This window comes from Bombina bombina, chromosome 7, assembly GCF_027579735.1.
Source record: "Bombina bombina isolate aBomBom1 chromosome 7, aBomBom1.pri, whole genome shotgun sequence".
NCBI lineage: Eukaryota > Metazoa > Chordata > Amphibia > Anura > Bombinatoridae > Bombina > Bombina bombina.
Genome location: NC_069505.1, coordinates 143414112 through 143436760, shown reverse-complemented (window position 1 = coordinate 143436760; position 22649 = coordinate 143414112). Strand labels below are relative to the sequence as shown.

The 22649-nt window shown below is 38.4% G+C and overlaps 1 protein-coding gene across 1 annotated transcript in view; it reads right to left on the bottom strand.

Moving 5' to 3' along the window:
• Positions 1-22649, bottom strand: part of NELL1 (neural EGFL like 1) — a 1753035-nt gene that overhangs the window by 1078051 nt on the left and 652335 nt on the right. The gene's annotated exons all lie outside the window — the stretch shown is intronic.

Sequence of the window (22649 nt, the reverse complement as noted above, 5' to 3'; positions counted from 1 at the left end):
TTTACAGTATTTTTCTGAGTGTGCCAGCTTCTGTGTGTCTTCTCCATACCAGTTTACAGTCATCTCTGAGTGTGCCATCTTCTGTGCGACTTCTCATTACTAGTTTACAGTAATCTCTGAGTATGCAAGCGTCTGTGTGTCCTCTCATTACTAGTTTACAGTAATCTCTGAGTGTGTCAGCTTCTGTGTTTCTTCTCATTGCTAGTTTTCAGTAATCTCTGAGTGTGCCAGCTTCAGTGTGTCTTCTCATTGCTAGTTTACAGTAATCTCTGAGTGTGCCAGCTTCAGTGTGTCTTCTTATTACTAGTTTACAGTAATCTCTGAGTGCGCCAGCTTCAGTGTGTCTTCTCATTGCTAGTTTACAGTAATCTATGAGTGTGCCATTTTCTGTGTGTCTTCTCATTACTAATTTACAGTAATCTCTGAGTGTGCCATCTTCTTTGTGTCTTCTCATCACTAGTTTACAGTAATTTCTGCGTGTGCCAGCTTTTGTGTGTCTTCTCATTACTAGTTTACAGTAATCTCTGAGTGTGCCATCTTCTGTGTTTCTTCTCATTGCTAGTTTACAGTAATCTCTAAGTGTGCCAGCTTCTGTGTGTCTTCTCATTACTAGTTTACAGTAATCTCTGAGTGTGCCAGCTTCAGTGTGCCTTCTCATTAGCCATTTACTGTAATCTCTTAGCTTCAGTGTGCCTTCTTTATATCAGTTTACAATAATCTCTGAGTGTGCCAGCTTCTGTGTACCTTCTCATTACTAGTTTACAGTAATCTATGAGTGTGCAAGCTTCAGTGTGTCTTCTCATTACTAGTTTACAGTAATCTCTGAGTGTGCCAGCTTCAGTGTGTCTTCTCATTACTAGTTTACAGTAATCTCTGAGTGTGCCAGCTTCAGTGTGTCTTCTCATTGCTAGTTTACAGTAATCTCTGAGTGTGCCATTTTCTGTTTGTCTTCTCATTACTAATTTACAGTAATATCTGAGTATACCAGCTTCTGTGTGTCTTCTCATTTATAGTAATCTCTGAGTGTGACAGTTTAAGTGTGTCTTCTCATTACTAGTTTACAGTAATCTCTGAGTGTGCCAGCTTCTGTGTGTCTTTTCATTGCTAGTTTACAGTAATCTCTGTTTGTGCCAGCTTCTATGTGTCTTCTCATTACTAGTTTACAGTATTTTTCTGAGTGTGCCAGCTTCTGTGTGACTTCTCATTACTAGTTTACAGTAATCTCTGAGTATGCAAGCGTCTGTGTGTCCTCTCATTACTAGTTTACAGTAATCTCTAAGTGTGTCAGCTTCTGTGTGTCTTCTCATTGCTAGTTTTCAGTAATCTCTGAGTATGCCAGCTTCAGTGTGTCTTCTCATTGCTAGTTTACATTAATCTCTGAGTGTGCCAGCTTCAGTGTGTCTTCTCATTGCTAGTTTACATTAATCTCTGAGTGTGCCAGCTTCAGTGTGTCTTCTCATTACTAGTTTACAGTAATCTCTGAATGTGCCAGCTTCAGTGTGTCTTCTCATTACTAGTTTACAGTAATCTCTGAATGTGCCAGCTTCAGTGTGTCTTCTCATTACTAGTTTACAGTAATCTCTGAATGTGCCAGCTTCAGTGTGTCTTCTCATTACTAGTTTACAGTAATCTCTGAATGTGCCAGCTTCAGTGTGTCTTCTCATTACTAGTTTACAGTAATCTCTGAATGTGCCAGCTTCAGTGTGTCTTCTCATTACTAGTTTACAGTAATCTATGAGTGTGCCAGCTTCAGTGTGTCTTCTCATTGCTAGTTTACAGTAATCTATGAGTGTGCCAGCTTCAGTGTGTCTTCTCATTGCTAGTTTACAGTAATCTCTGAATGTGCCAGCTTCAGTGTGTCTTCTCATTGCTAGTTTACAGTAATCTCTGAATGTGCCAGCTTCAGTGTGTCTTCTCATTGCTAGTTTACAGTAATCTCTAAGTGTGCCAGCTTCTGTGTGTCTTCTCATTGCTAGTTTACAGTAATCTCTAAGTGTGCCAGCTTCTGTGTGTCTTCTCATTACTAGTTTACAGTAATCTATGAGTGTGCCAGCTTCAGTGTGTCTTCTCATTGCTAGTTTACAGTAATCTATGAGTGTGCCAGCTTCAGTGTGTCTTCTCATTACTAGTTTACAGTAATCTCTGAATGTGCCAGCTTCAGTGTGTCTTCTCATTGCTAGTTTACAGTAATCTCTGAATGTGCCAGCTTCAGTGTGTCTTCTCATTGCTAGTTTACAGTAATCTCTGAATGTGCCAGCTTCAGTGTGTCTTCTCATTGCTAGTTTACAGTAATCTCTAAGTGTGCCAGCTTCTGTGTGTCTTCTCATTGCTAGTTTACAGTAATCTCTAAGTGTGCCAGCTTCTGTGTGTCTTCTCATTACTAGTTTACAGTAATCTCTTAGTGGGCCAGCTTCAGTGTGTCTTCCTATTGCTAGTTTACAGTAATCTCTTAGTGTGCCAGCTTCAGTGTGTCTTCCTATTGCTAGTTTACAGTAATCTATGAGTGTGCCATTTTCTGTGTGTCTTCTCATTACTAATTTACAGTAATATCTGAGTGTGCCATCTTCTTTGTGTCTTCTCATCACTAGTTTACAGTAATTTCTGCGTGTACCAGCTTCTGTGTGTCTTCTCATTACTAGTTTACAGTAATCTCTGAGTGTGCCAGCTTCTGTGTGTCTTCTCATTTATAGTAATCTCTGAGTGTGACAGTTTAAGTGTGTCTTCTCATTACTAGTTTACAGTAATCTCTGAGTGTGCCAGCTTCTGTGTGTCTTCTCATTTATAGTAATCTCTGAGTGTGACAGTTTAAGTGTGTCTTCTCATTACTAGTTTACAGTAATCTCTGAGTGTGCCATCTTCTGTGTGTCTTCTCATTACTAGTTTACAGTATTTTTCTGAGTGTGCCAGCTTCTGTGTGTCTTCTCATTACTAGTTTACAGTATTTTTCTGAGTGTGCCAGCTTCAGTGTGTCTTCTCCTTACCAGTTTACAGTCATCTCTGAGTGTGCCATCTTCTGTGTGACTTCTCATTACTAGTTTACAGTAATCTCTGAGTATGCAAGCATCTGTGTGTCCTCTCATTACTAGTATACAGTAATCTCTGAGTGTGTCAGTTTCTGTGTGTCTTCTCATTGCTAGTTTTCAGTAATCTCTGAGTATGCCAGCTTTAGTGTGTTTTCTCATTGCTAGTTTACAGTCATCTCTGAGTGTGCCAGTTTTAGCGCGTCTTTTCATTATTTGTTTACAGTAATCTCTGAGTGTGCCATCTTCTGTGTGTCTTCTTATTACTAGTTTACAGTAATCTCTGAGTGTGCCAGCTTCAGTGTGCCCTCTCATTAGCAGTTTACTGTAATCTCTTAGCTTCAGTGTGCCTTCTTTATATCAGTTTACAATAATCTCTGAGTGTGCCAGCTTCTGTGTGTCTTCTCATTACTAGTTTACAGTAATCTCTGAGTGTGCAAGCTTCAGTGTGTCTTCTCATTACTAGTTTACAGTAATCTCTGACGGCTAGATTTAGAGTTCGGCGGTAGCCGTCAAAACCAGCGTTAGAGGCTCCTAACGCTGGTTTTAGGCTACCGCCGGTATTTGGAGTCAGTGATTAAAGGGTCTAACGCTCACTTTACAGCCGCGACTTTTCCATACCGCAGATCCCCCTACGCCATTTGCGTAGCCTATCTTTTCAATGGGATCTTCCTAACGCCGGTATTTAGAGTCGTTTCTGCAGTGAGCGTTAGAGCTCTAACGACAAGATTCCAGCCGCCTGAAAATAGCAGGAGTTAAGAGCTTTCTGGCTAACGCCGGTTTATAAAGCTCTTAACTACTGTACCCTAAAGTACACTAACACCCATAAACTACCTATGTACCCCTAAACCGAGCTCCCCCCACATCGCCGCCACTCGATTAAAAATTTTAACCCCTAATCTGCCGACCGCCACCTACGTTATACTTATGTACCCCTAATCTGCTGCCCCTAACACCGCCGACCCCTGTATTATATCTATTAACCCCTAACTTGCCCCCCACAACGTCGCCGCAAGCTACTTAAAATAATTAACCCCTAATCTTCCGACCGCAAATCGCCGCCACCTACGTTATCCCTATGTACCCCTAATCTGCTACCCCTAACATCGCCGACCCCTATGTTATATTTATTAACCCCTAATCTGCCCCCCACAACGTCGCCGACACCTACCTACACTTATTAACCCCTAATCTGCCGAGCGGACCTGAGCGCTACTATAATAAAGTTATTAACCCCTAATCCGCCTCACTAACCCTATCATAAATAGTATTAACCCCTAATCTGCCCTCCCTAACATCGCCGACACCTACCTTCAATTATTAACCCCTAATCTGCCGACCGGAGCTCACCGCTATTCTAATAAATGTATTAACCCCTAAAGCTAAGTCTAACCCTAACACTAACACCCCCCTAAGTTAAATATAATTTTTATCTAACGAAATAAATTAACTCTTATTAAATAAATGATTCCTATTTAAAGCTAAATACTTACCTGTAAAATAAATCCTAATATAGCTACAATATAAATTATAATTATATTATAGCTATTTTAGGATTAATATTTATTTTACAGGCAACTTTGTAATTATTTTAACCAGGTACAATAGCTATTAAATAGTTAAGAACTATTTAATAGTTACCTAGTTAAAATAATAACAAATTTACCTGTAAAATAAATCCTAACCTAAGATATAATTAAACCTAACACTACCCTATCAATAAAATAATTAAATAAACTACCTACAATTACCTACAATTAACCTAACACTACACTATCAATAAATTAATTAAACACAATTGCTACAAATAAATAAAATTAAATAAACTATCTAAAGTACAAAAAATAAAAAAGAACTAAGTTACAGAAAATAATAAAATATTTACAAAGATAAGAAAAATATTACAACAATTTTAAACTAATTACACCTACTCTAAGCCCCCTAATAAAATAACAAAGCCCCCCAAAATAAAAAATTCCCTACCCTATTCTAAAATACAAATATTACAAGCTCTTTTACCTTACCAGCCCTGAACAGGGCCCTTTGCGGGGCATGCCCCAAGAATTTCAGCTCTTTTGCCTGTAAAAAAAAACATACAATACCCCCCCCCAACATTACAACCCACCACCCACATACCCCTAATCTAACCCAAACCCCCCTTAAATAAACCTAACACTACCCCCCTGATGATCTTCCTACCTTGTCTTCACCATGCCAGGTTCACCGATCCGTCCTGGCTCCAAGATCTTCATCCAACCCAAGCGGGGGCTAGACATCCACTGAAGAAGTCCAGAAGAGGGTCCAAAGTCTTCCTCCTATCCGGCAAGAAGAGGACATCCGGACCGGCAAACATCTTCTCCAAGCGGCATCTTCTATCTTCTTCCATCCGATGACGACCGGCTCCATCTTGAAGACCTCCAGCGCGGATCCATCCTCTTCTTCCGACGACTAGACGACGAATGACGGTTCCTTTAAGGGACGTCATCCAAGATGGCGTCCCTCGAATTCCGATTGGCTGATAGGATTCTATCAGCCAATCGGAATTAAGGTAGGAATTTTCTGATTGGCTGATGGAATCAGCCAATCAGAATCAAGTTCAATCCGATTGGCTGATCCAATCAGCCAATCAGATTGAGCTCGCATTCTATTGGCTGTTCCGATCAGCCAATAGAATGCGAGCTCAATCTGATTGGCTGATTGGATCAGCCAATCGGATTGAACTTGATTCTGATTGGCTGATTCCATCAGCCAATCAGAAAATTCCTACCTTAATTCCGATTGGCTGATAGAATCCTATCAGCCAATCGGAATTCGAGGGACGCCATCTTGGATGACGTCCCTTAAAGGAACCGTCATTCGTCGTCTAGTCGTCGGAAGAAGAGGATGGATCCGCGCTGGAGGTCTTCAAGATGGAGCCGGTCGTCATCGGATGGAAGAAGATAGAAGATGCCGCTTGGAGAAGATGTTTGCCGGTCCGGATGTCCTCTTCTTGCCGGATAGGAGGAAGACTTTGGACCCTCTTCTGGACTTCTTCAGTGGATGTCTAGCCCCCGCTTGGGTTGGATGAAGATCTTGGAGCCAGGACGGATCGGTGAACCTGGCATGGTGAAGACAAGGTAGGAAGATCATCAGGGGGGTAGTGTTAGGTTTATTTAAGGGGGGTTTGGGTTAGATTAGGGGTATGTGGGTGGTGGGTTGTAATGTTGGGGGGGGGTATTGTATGTTTTTTTTTACAGGCAAAAGAGCTGAAATTCTTGGGGCATGCCCCGCAAAGGGCCCTGTTCAGGGCTGGTAAGGTAAAAGAGCTTGTAATATTTGTATTTTAGAATAGGGTAGGGAATTTTTTATTTTGGGGGGCTTTGTTATTTTATTAGGGGGCTTAGAGTAGGTGTAATTAGTTTAAAATTGTTGTAATATTTTTCTTATCTTTGTAAATATTTTATTATTTTCTGTAACTTAGTTCTTTTTTATTTTTTGTACTTTAGATAGTTTATTTAATTTTATTTATTTGTAGCAATTGTGTTTAATTAATTTATTGATAGTGTAGTGTTAGGTTAATTGTAGGTAATTGTAGGTAGTTTATTTAATTATTTTATTGATAGGGTAGTGTTAGGTTTAATTATATCTTAGGTTAGGATTTATTTTACAGGTAAATTTGTTATTATTTTAACTAGGTAACTATTAAATAGTTCTTAACTATTTAATAGCTATTGTACCTGGTTAAAATAATTACAAAGTTGCCTGTAAAATAAATATTAATCCTAAAATAGCTATAATATAATTATAATTTATATTGTAGCTATATTAGGATTTATTTTACAGGTAAGTATTTAGCTTTAAATAGGAATCATTTATTTAATAAGAGTTAATTTATTTCGTTAGATAAAAATTATATTTAACTTAGGGGGGTGTTAGTGTTAGGGTTAGACTTAGCTTTAGGGGTTAATACATTTATTAGAATAGCGGTGAGCTCCGGTCGGCAGATTAGGGGTTAATAATTGAAGGTAGGTGTCGGCGATGTTAGGGAGGGCAGATTAGGGGTTAATACTATTTATGATAGGGTTAGTGAGGCGGATTAGGGGTTAATAACTTTATTATAGTAGCGCTCAGGTCCGCTCGGCAGATTAGGGGTTAATAAGTGTAGGCAGGTGTCGGCGACGTTGTGGGGGGCAGATTAGGGGTTAATAAATATAACATAGGGGTCGGCGATGTTAGGGCAGCAGATTAGGGGTACATAGGGATAACGTAGGTGGCGGCGGTTTACGGAGCGGCAGATTAGGGGTTAAAAGTGTAATGCAGGGGTCAGCGATAGCGGGGGCGGCAGATTAGGAGTTAATAAGTGTAAGGTTAGGGGTGTTTAGACTCGGGGTACATGTTAGGGTGTTAGGTGCAGACGTAGGAAGTGTTTCCCCATAGGAAACAATGGGGCTGCGTTAGGAGCTGAACGCTGCTTTTTTGCAGGTGTTAGGTTTTTTTTCAGCTCAAACAGCCCCATTGTTTCCTATGGGAGAATCGTGCACGAGCACGTTTTTGAGGCTGGCCGCGTCCGTAAGCAACTCTGGTATCGAGAGTTGCATTTGCGGTAAAAATGCTCTACGCTCCTTTTTTGGAGCCTAACGCAGCATTTGTTTGAACTCTCGATACCAGAGTTAAATTTATGGTGCGGCCAGAAAAAAACCCGCGGAGCGTTAACAGCCCTTTTACCGCCGAACTCTAAATCTAGCCGTGAGTGTGCCAGCTTCAGTGTGTCTTCTCATTACTAGTTTACAGTAATCTCTGAGTGTGTCAGCTTCAGTGTGTCTTCTCATTACTAGTTTACAGTAATCTCTGAGTGTGCCATCTTCGGTGTGTCTTCTCATTACTAGTGTACAGTAATCTATGAGTGTGCAAGCTTCAGTGTGTCTTCTCATTACTAGTGTACAGTAATCTCTGAGTGTGCCATCTTCAGTGTGTCTTCTCATTACTAGTGTACAGTAATCTCTGAGTGTGCCATCTTTAGTGTGTCTTCTCATTGCTAGTGTACAGTAATCTCTGAGTGTGTCATTTTCAGTGTGTCTTCTCATTACTAGTGTACAGTAATCTCTGAGTGTGCCATCTTCAGTGTGTCTTCTCATTACTAGTGTACAGTAATCTCTGAGTGTGCCATCTTCAGTGTGTCTTCTCATTACTAGTGTACAGTAATCTATGAGTGTGCCATCTTCAGTGTGTCTTCTCATTGCTAGTGTACAGTAATCTATGAGTGTGCCAGCTTCAGTGTGTCTTCTCATTGCTAGTTTACAGTAATCTCTGAATGTGCCAGCTTCAGTGTGTCTTCTCATTGCTAGTTTACAGTAATCTCTGAATGTGCCAGCTTCAGTGTGTCTTCTCATTGCTAGTTTACAGTAATCTCTAAGTGTGCCAGCTTCTGTGTGTCTTCTCATTGCTAGTTTACAGTAATCTCTAAGTGTGCCAGCTTCTGTGTGTCTTCTCATTACTAGTTTACAGTAATCTATGAGTGTGCCAGCTTCAGTGTGTCTTCTCATTGCTAGTTTACAGTAATCTATGAGTGTGCCAGCTTCAGTGTGTCTTCTCATTACTAGTTTACAGTAATCTCTGAATGTGCCAGCTTCAGTGTGTCTTCTCATTGCTAGTTTACAGTAATCTCTGAATGTGCCAGCTTCAGTGTGTCTTCTCATTGCTAGTTTACAGTAATCTCTGAATGTGCCAGCTTCAGTGTGTCTTCTCATTGCTAGTTTACAGTAATCTCTAAGTGTGCCAGCTTCTGTGTGTCTTCTCATTGCTAGTTTACAGTAATCTCTAAGTGTGCCAGCTTCTGTGTGTCTTCTCATTACTAGTTTACAGTAATCTCTTAGTGGGCCAGCTTCAGTGTGTCTTCCTATTGCTAGTTTACAGTAATCTCTTAGTGTGCCAGCTTCAGTGTGTCTTCCTATTGCTAGTTTACAGTAATCTATGAGTGTGCCATTTTCTGTGTGTCTTCTCATTACTAATTTACAGTAATATCTGAGTGTGCCATCTTCTTTGTGTCTTCTCATCACTAGTTTACAGTAATTTCTGCGTGTACCAGCTTCTGTGTGTCTTCTCATTACTAGTTTACAGTAATCTCTGAGTGTGCCAGCTTCTGTGTGTCTTCTCATTTATAGTAATCTCTGAGTGTGACAGTTTAAGTGTGTCTTCTCATTACTAGTTTACAGTAATCTCTGAGTGTGCCAGCTTCTGTGTGTCTTCTCATTTATAGTAATCTCTGAGTGTGACAGTTTAAGTGTGTCTTCTCATTACTAGTTTACAGTAATCTCTGAGTGTGCCATCTTCTGTGTGTCTTCTCATTACTAGTTTACAGTATTTTTCTGAGTGTGCCAGCTTCTGTGTGTCTTCTCATTACTAGTTTACAGTATTTTTCTGAGTGTGCCAGCTTCAGTGTGTCTTCTCCTTACCAGTTTACAGTCATCTCTGAGTGTGCCATCTTCTGTGTGACTTCTCATTACTAGTTTACAGTAATCTCTGAGTATGCAAGCATCTGTGTGTCCTCTCATTACTAGTATACAGTAATCTCTGAGTGTGTCAGTTTCTGTGTGTCTTCTCATTGCTAGTTTTCAGTAATCTCTGAGTATGCCAGCTTTAGTGTGTTTTCTCATTGCTAGTTTACAGTCATCTCTGAGTGTGCCAGTTTTAGCGCGTCTTTTCATTATTTGTTTACAGTAATCTCTGAGTGTGCCATCTTCTGTGTGTCTTCTTATTACTAGTTTACAGTAATCTCTGAGTGTGCCAGCTTCAGTGTGCCCTCTCATTAGCAGTTTACTGTAATCTCTTAGCTTCAGTGTGCCTTCTTTATATCAGTTTACAATAATCTCTGAGTGTGCCAGCTTCTGTGTGTCTTCTCATTACTAGTTTACAGTAATCTCTGAGTGTGCAAGCTTCAGTGTGTCTTCTCATTACTAGTTTACAGTAATCTCTGAGTGTGCCAGCTTCAGTGTGTCTTCTCATTACTAGTTTACAGTAATCTCTGAGTGTGTCAGCTTCAGTGTGTCTTCTCATTACTAGTTTACAGTAATCTCTGAGTGTGCCATCTTCGGTGTGTCTTCTCATTACTAGTGTACAGTAATCTATGAGTGTGCAAGCTTCAGTGTGTCTTCTCATTACTAGTGTACAGTAATCTCTGAGTGTGCCATCTTCAGTGTGTCTTCTCATTACTAGTGTACAGTAATCTCTGAGTGTGCCATCTTTAGTGTGTCTTCTCATTGCTAGTGTACAGTAATCTCTGAGTGTGTCATTTTCAGTGTGTCTTCTCATTACTAGTGTACAGTAATCTCTGAGTGTGCCATCTTCAGTGTGTCTTCTCATTACTAGTGTACAGTAATCTCTGAGTGTGCCATCTTCAGTGTGTCTTCTCATTACTAGTGTACAGTAATCTATGAGTGTGCCATCTTCAGTGTGTCTTCTCATTGCTAGTGTACAGTAATCTCTGAGTGTGCCATCTTCAGTGTGTCTTCTCATTACTAGTGTACAGTAATCTCTGAGTGTGCCATCTTCAGTGTGTCTTCTCATTGCTAGTGTACAGTAATCTCTGAGTGTGCCATCTTCAGTGTGTCTTCTCATTACTAGTGTACAGTAATCTCTGAGTGTGCCATCTTCAGTGTGTCTTCTCATTACTAGTGTACAGTAATCTCTGAGTGTGCCATCTTCAGTGTGTCTTCTCATTACTAGTTTACAGTAATCTCTGAGTGTGCCATCTTCAGTGTGTCTTCTCATTGCTAGTGTACAGTAATCTATGAGAGTGCAAGCTTCAGTGTGTCTTCTCATTACTAGTTTACAGTAATCTCTGAGTGTGCCATCTTCAGTGTGTCTTCTCATTACTAGTGTACAGTAATCTATGAGTGTGCAAGCTTCAGTGTGTCTTCTCATTACTAGTGTACAGTAATCTATGAGTGTGCCATCTTCAGTGTGTCTTCTCATTACTAGTTTACAGTAATCTCTGAGTGTGCCAGCTTCTGTGTGTCTTCTTACTACTAGTTTACAATAATCTCTGAGTGTGCCAGCTTCTGTGTGTCTTCTCATTACTAGTTTACAGTAATCTCTGAGTGTGCCATCTTCAGTGTGTCTTCTCATTGCTAGTGTACAGTAATCTCTGAGTGTGCCAGCTTCAGTGTGTCTTCTCATTACTAGTTTACAGTAATCTCTGAGTGTGCCAGCTTCTGTGTGTCTTCTCACTACTAGTTTACAGTAATCTATGAGTGTGCAAGCTTCAGTGTGTCTTCTCATTGCTAGTGTACAGTAATCTATGAGTGTGCCAGCTTCAGTGTGTCTTCTCATTGCTAGTGTACAGTAATCTATGAGTGTGCCAGCTTCAGTGTGCCTTCTCATTGCCAGTGTACAGTAATCTCTGATTGTGCCTTCTCATTAACAATTTACAGTAATCTCTGAGTGTACTAGGTTTAGTGTGTCTTTTACATATATCTTTACTAATATGTAAAAAAAAAAAAAAATTACCAATAAATATCAGATATATCTAGAAATATGTATTTAAAATGAAATAAAGCATATTCTGCTTTGTTAAGAACATTGAAATGTGAAATATTCATAATTTAATCTCGGGTTAGCATACTTCATAAAATGTGATCAGGATTTTAGTGTGTTAGGTTTTTTCTTCCCAGTTTTCTTGCTTCTTTGACGTCTATGGGGGAATACGTTAACAAGGACGCAATATTCTAACTTTGTTTTTTTGCATGCATCAACTTAGTGATTGTGCAAAAACTTTGTACTTTTAACTTGTTATATGTAGTGTGCGCAAAACGCTTACTTCTAGCTTAGTTAACGCATGAGTGGGAGAGATAAATTCCGCATTACTCGTAATTAAACCCAGAGAAGGCAGGCAGAATAAAAAAACAATTTTAAAATAAAAGTACATTGCCAATTTTATTTTTAACTATGCATATTAATTTTGTGGGGAATTAATATTATGATGCAATTCTATGCAACATGTTGTAGTGTCAGTGTGCTGTATCCCCCAGAATGCACTAGAAACCCTCTAGAAAAAAGTGTAAAAACAGAATTTTCAGGTACAGTAATTTACAGAAAACTAAATGAAGTATATTGCAAAGTTGTTTTGTTACTGTACCTAATTAAACATTGATTTGAAGTCACATTAAGATAATCACATATATGGTATACATTTCCTGCCCTTATGGAGCATTTAAGAAAATGTATAGGTTTTATAAGGTAACTTCTGCTCAGTTCTTACATGAGAGAGAACATGGAGAACTAAAGATAAGAAAGAAAACTACTGATACAGAGATCTGTTTCCTAGATTGGCTATTATAAAGCCATTAAATTGTACTGCTTGAGCAGTTTGGGTAGCTATTTTGAGCACCAGTGATATTACCCATGCTGACAGATCCATATAGGTGTCACAATGCCCTAATGTACCATTGTGTGCAGCACACTATCAGTTATTTCCCCTGCCTATTTTTCTTTCTTACTCAAGCAGTTCCACCCCTAGAGTTCCATATTGATTTTTTTATTGGACATCCTCGCATACTGCGGTTATCATTTAGTTATCCTGGGTTTTGTCTGTACCAAAATGCTCTCTCTACTTGTCAATTTTTACACACATCTTTTATTAGTGAGCAGAAAACATTGTCAGTCTACTCTCTTTCACTTCTGGTGCTGGTTTGTTTTCCCAACACAGTGTCCCAGATTCATTAAACATTATTTGCTCTATGTGACAATAGGTCACAGAAATTGCAGAAGCATCCCTAACTATATTCATTAATAAAAAGGTACTACAGGTATACCCCGCTCATAAAGTGAAACTAGGCAGTTTTAGCTTTCTTTTCACTTGCCAGTGTGTTTAAAAACTTGAAACCATGTTTGAACTAACATATATTAGGGGTGCAATAGTGCTACGTTTAGTTTAACACTAGCACAGCACAGTATTCAATAAATACTGTACCTGTAAAATATTGTCAATTAGTGTAGTAAAATGTGTCAGACTATAACACTGAGACACAGATTGCACTGTAAAGCAATAAGCCAAGTGAACTAACCATAACAAAATGGTGCCAGTCACTTTTTTCACAATCTCAAGATGATTACAGCACTATTTCAAAATCCTTGGAGGTTGAACTTCAGCTCCGCAAAGCGATGTATTAGCGAAGCGCTGTAAAGTGAGGTATACCTGTACATCCTCTAACACCAAGCAAGATGAGGTTTTACAGCAGTGGCAGCTATACAGTATCTTAGGTTATACCCTAATCATGTAGAGTAAATATTTGTCCCTCTCTCCAAAGGTTACATTCTTGCCCCCGCTTTACAAAAATTAATATCTTGCCTATATACATACATACACACACATATACAGGGAGTGCAGAATTATTAGGCAAATGAGTATTTTGACCACATCATCCTCTTTATGCATGTTGTCTTACTCCAAGCTGTATAGGCTCGAAAGCCTGCTACCAATTAAGCATATTAGGTGATGTGAATCTCTGTAATGAGAAGGGGTGTGGTCTAATGACATCAACACCCTATACCAGGTGTGCATAATTATTAGGCAACTTCCTTTCCTTTGGCAAAATTGGTCAAAAGAAGGACTTGACAGGCTCAGAAAAGTCAAAAATAGTGAGATATCTTGCAGAGGGATGCAGCACTCTTAAAATTGCAAAGCTTCTGAAGCGTGATCATCGAACAATCAAGCGTTTCATTCAAAAAAGTCAACAGGGTCGCAAGAAGCGTGTGGAAAAACCAAGGCGCAAAATAACTGCCCATGAACTGAGAAAAGTCAAGCGTGCAGCTGCCAAGATGCCACTTGCCACCAGTTTGGCCATATTTCAGAGCTGCAACATCACTGGAGTGCCCAAAAGCACAAGGTGTGCAATACTCAGAGACATGGCCAAGGTAAGAAAGGCTGAAAGACGGCCACCACTGAACAAGACACACAAGCTGAAACGTCAAGACTGGGCCAAGAAATATCTCAAGACTGATTTTTCTAAGGTTTTATGGACTGATGAAATGAGAGTGAGTCTTGATGGGCCAGATGGATGGGCCCGTGGCTGGATTGGTAAAGGGCAGAGAGCTCCAGTCCGACTCAGACGCCAGCAAGGTGGAGGTGGAGTACTGGTTTGGGCTGGTATCATCAAAGATCAGCTTGTGGGGCCTTTTCGGGTTGAGGATGGAGTCAAGCTCAACTCCCAGTCCTACTGCCAGTTTCTGGAAGACACCTTCTTCAAGCAGTGGTACAGGAAGAAGTCTGCATCCTTCAAGAAAAACATGATTTTCATGCAGGACAATGCTCCATCACACGCGTCCAAGTACTCCACAGCGTGGCTGGCAAGAAAGGGTATAAAAGAAGAAAATCTAATGACATGGCCTCCTTGTTCACCTGATCTGAACCCCATTGAGAACCTGTGGTCCATCATCAAATGTGAGATTTACAAGGAGGGAAAACAGTACACCTCTCTGAACAGTGTCTGGGAGGCTGTGGTTGCTGCTGCACGCAATGTTGATGGTGAACAGATCAAAACACTGACAGAATCCATGGATGGCAGGCTTTTGAGTGTCCTTGCAAAGAAAGGTGGCTATATTGTCACTGATTTGTTTTTGTTTTGTTTTTGAATGTCAGAAATGTATATTTGTGAATGTTGAGATGTTATATTGGTTTCACTGGTAAAATAAATAATTGAAATGGGTATATATTTGTTTTTTGTTAAGTTGCCTAATAATTATGCACAGTAATAGTCACCTGCACACACAGATATCCCCCTAAAATAGCTATAACTAAAAACAAACTAAAAACTACTTCCAAAACTATTCAGCTTTGATATTAATGAGTTTTTTGGGTTCATTGAGAACATGGTTGTTGTTCAATAATAAAATTAATCCTCAAAAATACAACTTGCCTAATAATTCTGCACTCCCTGTATATATATCTATCTATACACACACATATATCTATCTATACACACACACATATCTATCTATCTATATACTGTGTATATATATATATATATATATATATATATACACACACACACATATCTATCTATACACACACACATATCTATCTATATACTGTATATATATATATATATATATATATATATATATATATATACATACACACACACACACACACACACACACATATCTATCTATACACACACACATATCTATCTATATACTGTATATATATATATACACACACACACACACACACACACACACACACACACATCTATCTATACACACACACATATCTATCTATCTATATACTGTATATATATATATATATATACACACACACATATCTATCTATACACACACACATATCTATCTATCTATCTATCTATATACTGTATATATATATATATATATATATATATATATATACATATATACACACACACACACACATCTATCTATCTATATACTGTATATATATATATATATATATATATATATACACACACACACACACATATCTATCTATACACACACACATATCTATCTATATACTGTATATATATATATATATATATATATATATACACATACACACACATATCTATCTATACACACACACATATCTATCTATCTATCTATATACTGTATATATATATATATATATATATACACATATACACACACACACACACATATCTATCTATACACACACACATATCTATCTATATACTGTATATATATATACACACACACACACACACATATCTATCTATACACTCACACATATCTATCTATCTATATACTGTATATATATATATATACACACACACATATCTATCTATACACACACACATATCTATCTATCTATATACTGTATATATATATATATATATATATACACACACACACACACACACACACACATACACACACACACATATCTATCTATACACACACACATATCTATCTATCTATATACTGTATATATATACACACACACAAACACACACACACATATCTATCTATACACACACACATATCTATCTATCTATATACTGTATATATATACAGGGAGTGCAGAATTATTAGGCAAATGAGTATTTTGACCACATCATCCTCCTTATGCATGTTGTCTTACTCCAAGCTGTATAGGCTCGAAAGTCTACTACCAATTAAGCATATTAGGTGATGTGCATCTCTGTAATGATAAGGGGTGTGGTCTAATGACATCAACACCCTATATCAGGTGTGCATAATTATTAGGCAACTTCCTTTCCTTTGGCAAAATGGGTCAAAAGAAGGACTTGACAGGCTCAGAAAAGTCAAAAATAGTGAGATATCTTGCAGAGGGATGCAGCACTCTTAAAATTGCAAAGCTTCTGAAGCGTGATCATCGAACAATCAAGCGTTTCATTCAAAATAGTCAACAGGGTCGCAAGAAGCGTGTGGAAAAACCAAGGCGCAAAATAACTGCCCATGAACTGAGAAAAGTCAAGCGTGCAGCTGCCAAGATGCCACTTGCCACCAGTTTGGCCATATTTCAGAGCTGCAACATCACTGGAGTGCCCAAAAGCACAAGGTGTGCAATACTCAGAGACATGGCCAAGGTAAGAAAGGCTGAAAGACGACCACCACTGAACAAGACACACAAGCTGAAACGTCAAGACTCGGCCAAGAAATATCTCAAGACTGATTTTTCTAAGGTTGTATGGACTGATGAAATGAGAGTGAGTCTTGATGGGCCAGATGGATGGGCCCGTGGCTGGATTGGTAAAGGGCAGAGAGCTCCAGTCCGACTCAGACGCCAGCAAGGTGGAGGTGGAGTACTGGTTTGGGCTGGTATCATCAAAGATGAGCTTGTGGGGCCTTTTTGGGTTGAGGATGGAGTCAAGCTCAACTCCCAGTCCTACTGCCAGTTTCTGGAAGACACCTTCTTCAAGCAGTGGTACAGGAAGAAGTCTGCATCCTTCAAGAAAAACATGATTTTCATGCAGGACAATGCTCCATCACACGCGTCCAAGTACTCCACAGCGTGACTGGCAAGAAAGGGTATAAAAGAAGAAAATCTAATGACATGGCCTCCTTGTTCACCTGATCTGAACCCCATTGAGAACCTGTGGTCCATCATCAAATGTGAGATCTACAAGGAGGGAAAACAGTAAACCTCTCTGAACAGTGTCTGGGAGGCTGTGGTTGCTGCTGCACGCAATGTTGATGGTGAACAGATCAAAACACTGACAGAATATATGGATGGCAGGCTTTTGAGTGTCCTTGCAAAGAAAGGTGGCTATATTGGTCACTGATTTGTTATTGTTTTGTTTGTGAATGTCAGAAATGTATATTTGTGAATGTTGAGATGTTATATTGGTTTCACTGGTAAAAATAAATAATTGAAATGGGTATATATTTGTTTTTTGTTAAGTTGCCTAATAATTATGCACAGTAATAGTCACCTGCACACACAGATATCCCCCTAAAATAGCTATAACTAAAAACAAACTAAAAACTACTTCCAAAACTATTCAGCTTTGATATTAATGAGTTTTTTGGGTTCATTGAGAACATGGTTGTTGTTCAATAATAAAATTAATCCTCAAAAATACAACTTACCTAATAATTCTGCACTCCCTGTATATATACACACACACACATATCTATCTATCTATATACTGTATATATATATATATATATATATATATATATATCTATACACACACACATATCTATCTATATACTGTATATAAATATATATACACACACACACATATATATATATATATATATATATGCATACACACACATCTATATAAATATATATATATACACACATATATTGTCTGTGACCTATTGTGTGTGTATGTATGTATATAGGCAAGATATAAATTTTTGTAAAGCAGGGGCAAGAATGTAACCTTTGCCCCTAACCTTAGGTCACAGACAATAGGTCACAGAAATTGCAGAAGCACCCCTAACTATATTCATTAATAAAAAGGTACTAATCCTCTAACACCAAGCAAGATGAGGTTTTAAAGCAGTGGCAATTATACAGTATCTTAGGTTATACCCTAATCATGTAGAGTAAATATTTGTCCCTCTCTCCAAAGGTTACATTCTTGCCCCTGCTTTACAAAAATTAATATCTTGCCTATATACATACATACACACACATATAACTATATATATCTTTCTATATACACACACATATCTATCTATATACACACACATATCTATCTATCTATCTATCTATCTATATATATACACACACACACACACACACATATATATATATATATATATATATATATATATATACTGTGTTTATATATATATATATATATATATATATATATATATATATATAGTAGCAATCCACCAGTTTGGCCATATTTCAGAGCTGCAACATCACTGGAGTGCCCAAAAGCACAAGGTGTGCAATACTCAGAGACATGGCCAAGGTAAGAAAGGCTGAAAGACGACCACCACTGAACAAGACACACAAGCTGAAACGTCAAGACTCGGCCAAGAAATATCTCAAGACTGATTTTTCTAAGGTTGTATGGACTGATGAAATGAGAGTGAGTCTTGATGGGCCAGATGGATGGGCCCGTGGCTGGATTGGTAAAGGGCAGAGAGCTCCAGTCCGACTCAGACGCCAGCAAGGTGGAGGTGGAGTACTGGTTTGGGCTGGTATCATCAAAGATGAGCTTGTGGGGCCTTTTTGGGTTGAGGATGGAGTCAAGCTCAACTCCCAGTCCTACTGCCAGTTTCTGGAAGACACCTTCTTCAAGCAGTGGTACAGGAAGAAGTCTGCATCCTTCAAGAAAAACATGATTTTCATGCAGGACAATGCTCCATCACACGCGTCCAAGTACTCCACATCGTGACTGGCAAGAAAGGGTATAAAAGAAGAAAATCTAATGACATGGCCTCCTTGTTCACCTGATCTGAACCCCATTGAGAACCTGTGGTCCATCATCAAATGTGAGATCTACAAGGAGGGAAAACAGTAAACCTCTCTGAACAGTGTCTGGGAGGCTGTGGTTGCTGCTGCACGCAATGTTGATGGTGAACAGATCAAAACACTGACAGAATATATGGATGGCAGGCTTTTGAGTGTCCTTGCAAAGAAAGGTGGCTATATTGGTCACTGATTTGTTATTGTTTTGTTTGTGAATGTCAGAAATGTATATTTGTGAATGTTGAGATGTTATATTGGTTTCACTGGTAAAAATAAATAATTGAAATGGGTATATATTTGTTTTTTGTTAAGTTGCCTAATAATTATGCACAGTAATAGTCACCTGCACACACAGATATCCCCCTAAAATAGCTATAACTAAAAACAAACTAAAAACTACTTCCAAAACTATTCAGCTTTGATATTAATGAGTTTTTTGGGTTCATTGAGAACATGGTTGTTGTTCAATAATAAAATTAATCCTCAAAAATACAACTTACCTAATAATTCTGCACTCCCTGTATATACACACACACACACATATCTATCTATCTATATACTGTATATATATATATATATATATATATATATATCTATACACACACACATATCTATCTATATACTGTATATAAATATATATACACACACACACATATATATATATATATATATATATATATGCATACACACACATCTATATAAATATATATATATACACACATATATTGTCTGTGACCTATTGTGTGTGTATGTATGTATATAGGCAAGATATAAATTTTTGTAAAGCAGGGGCAAGAATGTAACCTTTGCCCCTAACCTTAGGTCACAGACAATAGGTCACAGAAATTGCAGAAGCACCCCTAACTATATTCATTAATAAAAAGGTACTAATCCTCTAACACCAAGCAAGATGAGGTTTTACAGCAGTGGCAATTATACAGTATCTTAGGTTATACGCTAATCATGTAGAGTAAATATTTGTCCCTCTCTCCAAAGGTTACATTCTTGCCCCTGCTTTACAAAAATTAATATCTTGCCTATATACATACATACACACACATATAACTATATATATCTTTCTATATACACACACATATCTATCTATATACACACACATATCTATCTATCTATCTATCTATATATATACACACACACACACACACACATATATATATATATATATATATACTGTGTTTATATATATATATATATATATATATATATATATATATATAGTAGCAATCCACCCCACAAGGGGAAGAAAAACGATTCACTCTCCGGTCTTTTTCAAAAAGATAAAAGGCTTTAATCCATACTTATAGACAATCAATCAAAAGACATCCCAAATGTTTTGATACCTGCTGGTATCTTTTTCAATGGGTCTAAACAAAGTTCCTGTGTCCCAAAAGCTCCTATCTTACCCCCACACCACTCACCCATTTATGTATCCCGGTGTTAGTGCGACTTCCGGTGTGCCGCGGCACCGCCCCCCACATACACGTGATGATGTCAACATTGAAGAGAGAAAAGAAACAATCTACGTTCAAGCGCATGGCTAATTAACATAGCCCTGCCTGCGCCATGACGAATGTCACGTCATTCAAACTACTCTTCAAAGACATCACACATGCTGTGTTGTTGTGCAAACGGATCCACACCGGAGAGCCCTAAAGTTTTAAAAGAACAGGGTCACTTTGTGATCCCAATATTGCAAAAAGCTTTAATTGTAAAAAGTGTTAAACAACACTAAAGGGAGCCCTTGATAATTCAAATACTGTGTTTAGGACTACTTTAACAATTATATTAGCTGGGGCCAAAACACTTACATTAACCCTGACATTTGGCCATATATACCTAGCCAATAATACTGTTGGCACTCAAAACGAGAAAATTGCATATCCAGAAGAAAATACAGAAAGAAAACCAGAAACTAAAATAAAACAATACACAATAACTATGAAAAAAGAAGTAACAGTGAAATGTGAAATAAAAAAAATAAAATAAAATAAAAATTGAAAAAATAAAAAATAATAAATCATAAATAATAAAAAATAAAAAATAGAAAATAAAGAACTATAGAAATAAGAATACAAGACAGTTACTAGAAGTATACAATTCCCCTAGCCTTTCTTCAAGGCATATTGGAGTATAGTAGAAATCACCGGTTGGCAACAATACACTGTTTATTGGCACTCTCCAACTATAAGGATAGAAGTCCCATGCAATCTGAATGTTACATTAGACCAAGTCAAATCCATAATCCAGAGACAACCTAGACCGAATAATCATAGAAGCCTCTTCATAGAAATACATTATAGTCTAACTGCACATTCAATCCTTTTGGGGTCACAGTGTCCAGTCGGTAAATCCAAGCAGTTTCTACTTGTAGAAGTTTGGTGTTTCTGTCCCCCCCTCTGCAAGGGGGGCACATGATCAATTAGCATTGTCCTCAGGCTAACAGATGTATGTCCTGCCTGGAGGAAATGACGAGCAACTGGTTGATCCGTTGTCTTTTTATCTATGGCTGACCTGATGACATGACGATGATTCGCCAACCTTTCACGAAAGGAAGTAGAAGTTTTTCCCACGTAGACAAAGGAACATGGGCACATTAATATATAGATCACATAAGTGCTCATGCAGGATAGCTTGTGCAGAATTTTATATTTTCTCCCTGTATGGGGATGGTGGAAGTACATCCCAGTAAGCATGCTATTGCGTGTTGTACAGTCTCCACATCTATAGCATCCTAATTTTTTCTTGGCATCCAACCACGTGCCTTTCTCACAGCATCTTGTCGGATAATTGTGAACCAAGATATCTTTTAAATTAGGCGCCCTTTTATAGACCATCCTAGCTGTAGTGCGTAGAAAGGGAAGTGTCTTATCTGTATTTACAATCTCCCAATTCTTTCTCACAGATTCCGTTAGAGCTTGAGATAGCGGATTAAATGTTGTAACAAAAGTATGTTGTTTCTGGTATTATCTACTTCTTTTGTTATATCTCGTGGCTGCAACAGTGTCTTTTGGTCATATTGTGATAGTTTAGTATGTGCCTGCTCAATATCTTTTACTTTATATCGACGTTGTTTCAGCTTAGTCTTCATTTCCTCTTCTTGGACATTCCTGGTCTCTATCAGTGTATTGTTGCGTGCAGATACAAGGTGGATGAAGGATACTCGGCAATCTTGTGCAGCGGTAAAAAACTTTTTCTTTATTTATGAAGACCACTTTAAAAGACAGATGTCAGCTTCTTTTTTCAAATACTATATACAGCACTTTGAACAAGCAGTAGGTTGGTGGTCACTAATGCTGACGCGTTTCGGCTCCCCACGCCGTAGTCATGCTATGACTACGGCGTGGGGAGCCGAAACGCGTCAGCATTAGTGACCACCAACCTACTGCTTGTTCAAAGTGTGCTGTATATAGTATTTGAAAAAAGAAGCTGACATCTGTCTTTTAAAGTGGTCTTCATAAATAAAGAAAAAGTTTTTTACCGCTGCACAAGATTGCCGAGTATCCTTCATCCACCTTGTATCTACATTTCTGAGCCAACGAAGGTTAACGGCTGACCGATATCAGTAAACTCCCCCGTTCCACCTTAGCAGTGAAGAAAGGACGAAGACGTGACGTCAGACGCTGAGCCAAGTCACGCGTCATTTCTCTGTACCCGGAACCAACAGGCGGCTTGAGGAGGGGAGCGGGCAAGCGTTGCCG